Source organism: Neomonachus schauinslandi, chromosome 10 (assembly GCF_002201575.2).
Source record: "Neomonachus schauinslandi chromosome 10, ASM220157v2, whole genome shotgun sequence".
NCBI lineage: Eukaryota > Metazoa > Chordata > Mammalia > Carnivora > Phocidae > Neomonachus > Neomonachus schauinslandi.
The window spans coordinates 117,416,348-117,425,856 of record NC_058412.1 but is presented as its reverse complement, the minus strand read 5'-3'; the positions used below and the strand labels follow the sequence as shown (position 1 = coordinate 117,425,856).

Below are 9,509 nucleotides of genomic sequence, written 5' to 3'. Positions count from 1 at the left end.
TATTTTAACAACGAATCGGGGCATCTGCTTTAGCAGGTGTTTTCATATGTCTTCACCGCATCCCTTTAAAGGAGGTAACCAAGGCCCAGAGAGGGTGAAACGTGTCACCCAAGTCGTGCAGCTGGGTTGAACTGGGTGTGTGAGGCACGAAGCCAGGGCTGCCACACTCACTCCAGGCTGCTGCCCCAGCCTTCCGCGCTGCATGCCCTCCACACTGGCCCTCCCCTCCAGCTCCCTCTACGTCCCCCACAATGTTCACGAACGTGCACCACTCCTCCATTGCCCAGGTAATTCTACTTGCTCAGGGAGACCTTCTCTGACCCCCCCGCCCAAGATCTCCGGTGTCCCCATTTAGTCCCACGGCACCTTTCATTTGTCCTCCAGAGCATTTATTACATTTCTTCATTTGTGGGTTACTCATTTATCATGACAGGACTGTGAGCTTACAATGGCCTGTGTTCACCGGTGTGTGTTCCCATTGCTTACCGCAGAGGCTGACACTTAGTAGGCGCTCAATAAACAAGTAGTGACTGACCGAATGTACTAACTTGGGGCACACCAAGGTTAACTCCAGGAGGTGGGGCTTGCGCTAGAGAAGCACTACAGAACTTGGTGTCCGGCTTCCAGAAGGTCCTGGAACATGATGCGGGGACTCCATCAGGCATAGCTACTGTATACTGGGCCCTACTCTGCCAGGATGTAGGATCCCCAGGAGGGATACCGGAGAATGGGGGACCTACGCAAGAGAAGCTTCTTTAAGACTCTACAGAATGCAGCAGCCTTCTGGTAGAGGGGGCAGCCTCAGGACACTCTTCTTACATGGAATTAGCCTTGAACCCCTCACCACTTAGATCTTTGCTGTCCAGTAAGGTAACTGCCAGCCATATGTGGCTACTGAACATTCAAAAGGTGCTTAATATAAACCCAGATGTGCTATGAGCATAAAATACACACCAGATTTCAAAGACTTAGATTGGGAAAAAGTGCCAGATATCTCATTAGTAATTTTTTATGTCGGTTATATACTGAAATGACAATATTTTCTGATGTATTGGCTTAAATAAAATATATTATTAAAATGTAGTTCATCCTCTTTTTATTTAAGTGGCTACTAGGAAAACTTTAAATTACCTTTGTGCGTTGCATTGTGTTTCTATTGGATAGTGCTATTCTAGACTATAAGCTCCATGAGACCCCTCCTCTGCTTTGGTCAGAGCTGTATGCCCAGCTTACAGCAAGACTCAGCACACAGTGACTGTTCAAAGACATGTGGATTAATAAAACTTACTATCTTAGGGCGCCTGGGTGGCTCAGTTGGTTAAGCGACTGCCTTCGGCTCAGGTCATGATCCCGGAGTCCCAGAATCGAGTCCCGCATCGGGCTCCCTGCTCAGCAGGGAGTCTGCTTCTCCCTCTGACCCTCCCCCCTTTCATGTCCTCTCTCTCTCTCTCTCATTCTCTCAAATAAATAAATAAAATCTTAAAAAAAAACAACAACAACTTACTCTCTTAGTACTTGTGTGTGATCCTCTTGAGGGCAGAAACTTTCTTTTTCATCACTGTATCTCTATTCTTAGCATAGTGCCTGATAAGTATTTTTTTTTTAAAGATTTCATTTATTTATTTGAGAGAGAGAAAGAGCACAAGAGGGGGGAGCGGGAGAGGGAGAAGCAGACTCCCCGCTGAGCAGGGAGCCCGATGCGGGACTCGATCCCGGGACTCCAGGATCATGACCTGAGCCGAAGGCAGTCGCTTAACCAACTGAGCCACCCAGGCGCCCCATCTGATAAGTATTTTTTGAATGGACAAGTGAACCTTCATTCTTCTGGCTCTCTGTTCTCCTACAGTAACAGCAGAGTGGTGGTAAATGTAAGGTCTCTAACAAAAAAAGCAACAACAGTAAAGATCAACAACAGTTGATATTTTGGTGTTGGCTGAAACATGCCTATTGTCTTTGTACATGTCAGGTTCACAGGTTCAGTCTTAAAGGCTGTTGATTTAGATGGGGAATATTTTAGAAGACTGGAAAATAGGCAATGTGAAGCAGATGGGACAGAATAGTAACATACCCTAATTTCTAGTTTTCCAGCACAAACAAGCATCTGACAACCTGATATGCTCATGCTATTTATGAAATCAGCCTGCAACATTTTTCACTACTTAATACACCAGACAGTGGAAAGCCAGCTGAGCCACTCATTAGAAGTAAGACAGGTCCCTTCGTTTCTCTGAGCCTTGGTTTCCTCATTTATAAAATGGAAGATAATGAAATCTACCTCACTGGGTTGTTGTGAAGATTGAACGAGGTAATTATATCTACGGGCTTAGTACAGTGCGTGGCATTTAATCAAAGTTTGATCAGCGGTGGCGATGATTAACACCAGTCCTACTGGGATATCTGCAAATTAGCAAAGAAGAAAGTATTTGTGGTGTCACGTTAACAGATGAGTCTGTCATCATGACATATTTGTTCTTCATGTTAACCGTCAACAAGCTAGACGTGCTCATCCAATAAAAATGGCTGACGTTTATTGAGTGCACAGTATGATGCAGGTACTGTTATGCATTGAACGTGCATCACCTTATTTCCTCCTTACTGTGGGGGGTACGTGCTGATGGTCGAATTACAGTCAGAAACTGAGGTTCAAGGAGGCAAAAGAACGTGCTCTAGGCCCCACAGCGATTGAGGGACACTGTGAGGATTCAACAGGCTCTAAATGATTTCACTAGGCTGCTTCCCAGGGCAGGTGTAGTTAGGTATCCTGGTGACATGGCAGTTGTAGTCCTGGGGACGGAGAGGCCTCCGTGAGCTATTCCTGGTGCACACTGGCAAGACCACCATTGGCCTCCTTCCTCATCCTTGAATGCTGACTGAGCTCCTGGCATGTGTCAGTCACTATACCCTTAGGCTGTTAGGGGCAGAGGCTCATTTGGCTCCCTCTGGTAACGACACAGTGGTGGTAAATGTAAGGTCTCTAGTAAAAAAGGAAGACAGGAGCTTTGGTCACTTGGCCATGCCTCACAAAAATTTGGGGAAAACTGAACCCCGGGCCATGTGGAACACAGATGTGGTTTAGAAATTGAAATATCATCCTCCCCCTAGAAGAGTTCTAGAAGTGGTCCCTCACCTGCAACAGGAGCTCAGTGCTCCGTACCTTGAGATCCTGTGGTTAAAGGGACTCAATCCCTCTGTCTCTTCCTGTTTCTGTTCCTGCGACCAATCACAACTCCCCAAGAGGAAAACCTGCTCTTAGTCCTAGACCAAGGTCACCGGGTAGGGCTGCCCTCGGGTGGCTGTGCTTCCCTAATCCACTGAGCTGTGGTCGAGGTGAGCAAGGGGGCTGCGGAGTTGGCAGAGACGGAGCCCGCCCTCAAGACATGCACAGCCTAGTCTGACTGGCCAGTCCCAACTTGAATGGGCCGCCACCCTCACCACATAGCAGCCATTCATAATCAGGCACAGCGTATAGCAGTGGCTTCTTCGGCCTCCTGTCCCCCCAGTTCCCTGGGCCTGGTACCCCAGAGGAAAGCTTCCTACCACCCCGTCTACACTGTAATGGAGGCAGCAAGGCTGCCATGAACGCCCAGAGATGAGAGGCCCTCCCTTGACTCCAATCACACCTGCCAGGTGAGGCCTTCCCTATCTGCTCAGTTTCAGATGCCACTCCCCTTCTTGCCCCACACTCCCTGTCTCATTTCCCTGCTTCATTATTTTTTCCCTTAGCCCTTCTCTAGCATGCTACACATTTTAGTACTTTATTTATGGTCTGTCTCTGTCCTCTAAAATGTTAAGTACCGTGAAGACGGGTTTGCTCTTTTGCTGACCAATTCCTAGAATGGTGCTGCACATGATTGACACAGGGTATGAAGGAAAGGAAGGGCCGGGAATCCAGTCTGGCTGGAGGTTTAGCCAAGGAAGGCTTCCTGAAAGAAGTGACACAAGCTGAGTCAGGGCAACCTCGGACATGGAGGATGCATTCCAATCATGTGGGCCAGGAAAGGGAGAGCACGTTCAGGGGCCTTCAGTAGTAGCACGGCTGGGGCCTCTGGTGCTCCCGGGGGGTGGTGGGTGGGGTGAGGACGGAGAGGCAGACCGTGGGCAGTGAGGAGGGCCCCGCAGGTACCCTGGAGAATGGAATGGCAATGCTAGGGCTGAGGCTCAGATGGGGCTGGGGCGGGCAGAGGGCAGACCAAGAGGCTGGGCCAGGGGCAAGGATCGTTTACGATTTGAAAGTGAATGAGTTGTTGACTGAGGAGAGCTGAGCTCTGAGTGCGGACTGTGCGCTGGCTGCTGCGGCGAGGACCTCCCTGATGTCCCCAGGCCGCCTTTGTACTAGGGTGCCGCAGAAACAGGGCAACGGATGGCTGACACCTTCGCAACCTGACCAGTTGGGCTTACTGGGAAGGACATTTTGGTGATGCTGGGCCAAGCCACGGTCAGTGATCCGCCTCCATAGCCCCAAGACGCCCCTCCCTTGGCTGTTTCAGCAACCATGGCAATGTCACCTCCTCCTTTCTTCCCCAGCACTCTGTCGCTGCCCCCTCCTACACATCATGGACCAAGTGGCAGCAGAGATGCCACAGGACTGAGGTGCGGGGCGGGGAGGCAGTTTAAGAAAATGATGAGAACATAAAGAGAATAAAGGGGATGGGAATGCAGCGCACAGGGCTCCCCAAAGCTGACACAGCGCTATGGAAGCTGGCGGGAAGCTGCCTGAGATGAGGGGCTGGTCAGTGTGAGAGAGAAGACATCTACAAATAGCAAGGCAACAGCCAACAGTTAAACTCCACTGGAAAGGAACTTGGGCCAAGCTGGGGAAAAACGCGTTCATTTCTCACGAGAGGACCAGGGCCATGGTTGAATGACACTGGCCCAGAGAGTGAAGTAGGTGGGGGACCTTCATTAGAGAGCGGGTGACGTTGGGTGGGAGTTCAGGAGGGGGGTGAGGGGGAAAAGAAGGGCCTTTGCCAGAGCTGGTGGGCAGAGTAGACGCTTCAGCATCAAGAATCCCTCCCGGGGACTGAGGCCATCAAGGTGCCGAACTCACAAAGGTAGGCCTCACTACGTGGTTTTGACCTCAGCCCTGATCAAGCTGATTTCAATTTCCACGCAAGGAATGGACAATCAACGCCTCCCTTTCTCCCTCTGCGGGGCACACCACTGCCATTCTGTCATTGAATAGAACTCCCAAAGACCAAATCTACCATGTGGCAACAGCAACAGAAATTCCGACACCTAGCCTTTGCCTACCCCAGCCCCAGAGCTCTCCAAAGGACGGTGTTCCTCGCCCACGCCACGCCCGCCCCTGCTCAGAACCATCTCCCAAAATCCCCCGAGGGAAACCTGGCCCCAGCACTCAGGGCACTCCTGCCTCCTCCAGGACTTCAGCCCCTGACTCTGCCTCTGCGTCCACCCCACCGTTGTACTCTTTTCCAAAGCCCGGGCCCAGATGTCCTTCAGCCAACAATTCTTTTTTTTTAAAGATTTTATTCATTTATTCATGAGAGACAGAGAGAAAGAGAGAGAAGCAGAGGGAGAAGCAGGCTCCCAAGGAGCAGGGAGCCCGATGTGGGACTCGATCCCAGGACCCTGGGACCATGACCTGAGCCGAAGGCAGACGCTTAACCATCTGAGCCACCCAGGCGCCCTCAGCCAACAATTCTAAAGTTTTCCTTTTCTCCCAAACCTGAGCCCCCCCAGAAGCACTTGGGATTGTTCAACCCCTAGTCCAAATTCTACATCCCATCTCCTATCCCTAGGTCAGCCTTGGGAGTGTGCTAAGCGGAACATCTCAGTGAGTAAAATATGGAAGATCTGCTCATGACCCACCCCATGACGGCACATAGAGGTATGGACTTAAAAAGAGAAGAAAAACAACAAAAACAAGCAGCAGGGCAGTTTCAAGATTTATTGGGTGGGTGAGAGGACAACGATGCACAGTACCGAAAACTCTTGGTTCTAAAAAGTTACGGGAGGAGTAGGCGGGGAGACGTGGAGGCTGCTGGACAACGTGACCCAGGTGGAAGGGAACCGGTCTTCCTGGTTCATGGTGCTCGGTGACACCACTGGGGGAGCGGCAGAACCAGCTGAAGTCTCTAGCTCTGGACCACAAGCCTCTAGGGTCCCAGGGCTTTCCTTGCTTACTGGGCCTGCTTACACAGAGAGAAAAGTCGTTCCATGCTGTACTGAGGCAACAGGGTAAGAAGGTCTGGTGATGCTTCACATGGCAACATTATTCTTCATCATACTACTCTAGTGTCCACGATCAATCCCAGCATAATCTAAAGGAGAAAGTCCAATGAGGCCAGCAGCCTGGAATTTCCATATCAGAAACACAGGCTGACTTAGCCCCTTGGCATTAACTCACCATGAGGAGTTCTCTCCAGGGCAGCTGAGACCCAGGTCATCCTGAGAGGGCCAGTGCCTCCATCCCCTCAGGCTTCCTCCAGCAATCTCCAGATCCAAGGCAGCTCTCCTAGAGTGAGGAGGATGCCAGAGAGCAGGTGGTCACAAGTGTCTGGGTTCCAACGTGATCTCATCTTTCTCCAAGCTGTTATCAATGAGAAAGCCCCAATTAATCAGGCATGAGCTGCCAGGTTTTTTTCACCCCAAACACAGCTCAAAAATGAATCCCAATGCTCACAGAGAAGAGTCAAAATAAACACGGCCTTAAAAAATGGGTGTTTTCAGGGCAAGAGCAGATATAGTAATTGGTAGACAGATGGCTGGAGAGCTAAAGCTCAGAGGCTCCTCCCACTGAGCCCCATACGCACACCCCCCCAATTGGGAGTGAAGGCCACCATTTCAGCCTCCCTCCATTGTCGTTACATCCCTGCACGTCTGTCTCCCAGGTGCTTGTGCTCACCCCAGCGTCAAACTCTTCTTCGTGCTGCTCCGCCCACCACCACCCAATGCACATTTCCCATCACATCACATTTGGGCCACCAAATCCAAAAAGCTGCTTTCCTTTGAAAACCTTATGGCAATCAGTATAAACCACCCATATCACACAGAATCCTTATGCAGAATTCATCCTGGCTCTTTAAACCCTATAAAGTACCTAAACTTGGACACAAACATAGCCCGGTTTCCCACAACAGGAGGCCAAGCTGAGAAAGGCCAAACTACAGAGTCCCGTCATTGACTCTCACACAGCAGCACTCAATGCCCGAGACCAGAGAGCACTAGCTGGAGAGGAGCAGGAGTGTGTGAAAGCGTCAGCATTTGGAAGGGACAGGTGTGGACCCTCCAAATACGGGAAGCCGCTTTCAACAATTCCTCTCCCTGCATTATCAATGACCAGAGCACAGGCAGCCCATGATCGCTTTTGAATGCAGGGGCATGAAGGGCAGAGAGAGACCTAGGAAGAGAAGCAGGCACGACTAGCCTTTGGAATAGACTGAATCTGGGGAAACCACCCAGCCAAGCACAGGACCTCAGGAGTGGCCATTCTTGCAAAAGCCCCATAGAACCTCCCTGCCAAGGGGAATCAAAGAGAAGACACTTTGGGCAAAAACGCTGTGAAAATCGTAGGGCTGGAAATGACAGGAATCCTGCGGTCTTAAGCAGCACAAAAATCACCTCTATCATAAGCTTGTTTCTTAAATGAAGAAAATAAGGTTCTGAATAGGTCACTGAGAGAGCAGCACAAGGGCATTCAAAGCCAGGGACAGGAGTCTCTGATGTGTGGGTCTCATTTCCAATTACAACATGCTTCTGCCGTCACTCCAAGGACAGAAGGCAGGCACCCCAGAGAGCTCTCATTACCCAGTGGGACTCTAGAGACCCTTCCTCTGCAGCAGGCACTGAGGACATATCAAGGGCCAGATATGATCTAGGTTGCCTGGGATTGAGGGGACAGAGCTGGGGACTCACGGACATTACCTTCTCACCTCTCAGCTCCCCTATGCCTTCATACAAAGCCGCTAGGAACCCACCCTTGACTATACCAGATGCAAGGAACCAACACTCCAGAGAAAAGACAAGAAATCTTACCTCAAGGACACTGGGGTCTAGAATATTCCTGATACAACTCCCATGATGGCTCTGCATATGGTGGGCTCATCTGCAACAGACCAAAACCCAAGAATGGGCACCAACTTGTCCCTGCTCACAGCAAGGCATGGTAGGCATCAGGAAAGGGCCTAGCACAGTAGTTGCCAGAGAGTAAAGTAAGCATTCGACAAATGCTGGCTGTTACTATTTCCTCCACAGACCCACTATTTCCTCGTAAAAAGGACAGTAGTTAACTCTAAAGAGGGAGACAGTGCATGGTCTATGACAGGGTGGCCAATGCTGATGAATGCATCATTAACCAGGGATAGGCTGAAAAGGATGCCAAGGCCAGATTTACGGGAGTGTGCCACGGCTGCCCGGCAGCAACTCCGCTGGACATCGAGGAAAACTCAAGTAACACACACAGCCTGGCTCCCAACAGCACGGATAGGAAGTCAGAGCCCAACAGGGACACTAATGCGCAGACCACTGCCCCCGAGGCCCAACGTGTCTGCGGAGAAGATGGAATGTGGGAAAACTCCTGGAAGGTGTGGATGTGGACTCTCCAATTACAGGACAACTCTTCTCTGAATCCTTTGCCTGTACTACCCATGAGCACGACATTGGCACCAGGTGACAGGAGACATCAAAAAGGTGGTAGAAAGGAGGAAGTGCGGGAATGCTCCAGGTTTGGAAGGGACAGGAAGGGATCCTCCAAACATGGGGAAACACTTTGAGCAAATCCTTTCCCTGCGCTATCAATGACCTGGACACGGGCACCCCATGTTAGCAGCCTGCTATCTTCCCAGGCAGGGGAAAGCTGCCCCGCCAAGCCCAGGACCCAGAGCATCATCACCACTTCATGTAAAGATTCCATCTCCCATCATCAAAGGGAAGACTAACTCCCGGCAAAAACACCAACATTGTTTATTCACCCCACACATAACAGCCTGAGCACCTACTACGTGTCAGGCACCCTGGGCTCAAAAACAAAGGACACACACAAGACCTCTGTCCTCCCAGAGCTCTGGCAGTTTCCCCACTCAAAAGTGAAGCTCCGGACAAGGAAGGAACTGAGCCAAGGTTATGCGGCTGGCCAGGGGTGGGCCAGACCTCTCTGACCCCAAACCCACCCCACCTACCACGCCAGACGCCCTTCTGCACAAGGGCTTTGCAAGAAGGGTCTCAGAACCTGAGCTCCAGGACCCCCCCCCCCGCCACCGCGCTGGGGCAGGAAGGCAACGAGCCCCCTGGTCAAGCTGCTCACGCGCAGCAGCACTTACCCAGCAGGCCTCACCCCTGCACACAGGGGCGGCATCAGGCGCTGCGGATCAGGGCCCTGCAGGGCAGACAGGGGTGCTGCCTGCGGCACGGCCCGCAAAGCCGTCCAAGGGACAGTCTCCATCTGCTCCCAAGAGAGCCGCAGAGCCCGCACGGCCTGGGCACGGAAGAGAACCGGGAAGGGGCTTTAGTGCCAAGCTGCCCCTCTGCGGCCCCGCGAGCGCCCCCCCCCC

The 9,509-nt window shown here is 51.5% G+C and overlaps 1 long non-coding RNA gene and 1 other non-coding gene across 2 annotated transcripts; both read right to left on the bottom strand.

Moving 5' to 3' along the window:
• Window positions 1-5,893: 5,893 nt before the first annotated feature.
• On the bottom strand, window positions 5,894-9,474 carry LOC110579530. Its single transcript, XR_002480267.2, has 4 exons — window positions 9,279-9,474; window positions 7,996-8,065; window positions 6,368-6,550; window positions 5,894-6,281 (listed from the first exon to the last, which is right to left on the bottom strand). It is a non-coding gene; the product is annotated as an uncharacterized LOC110579530 (long non-coding RNA).
• LOC123326096 lies at window positions 7,206-7,339 on the bottom strand. The gene has a single exon (XR_006540879.1). It is a non-coding gene; the product is annotated as a small nucleolar RNA SNORA71 (small nucleolar RNA).
• Window positions 9,475-9,509: the final 35 nt, after the last annotated feature.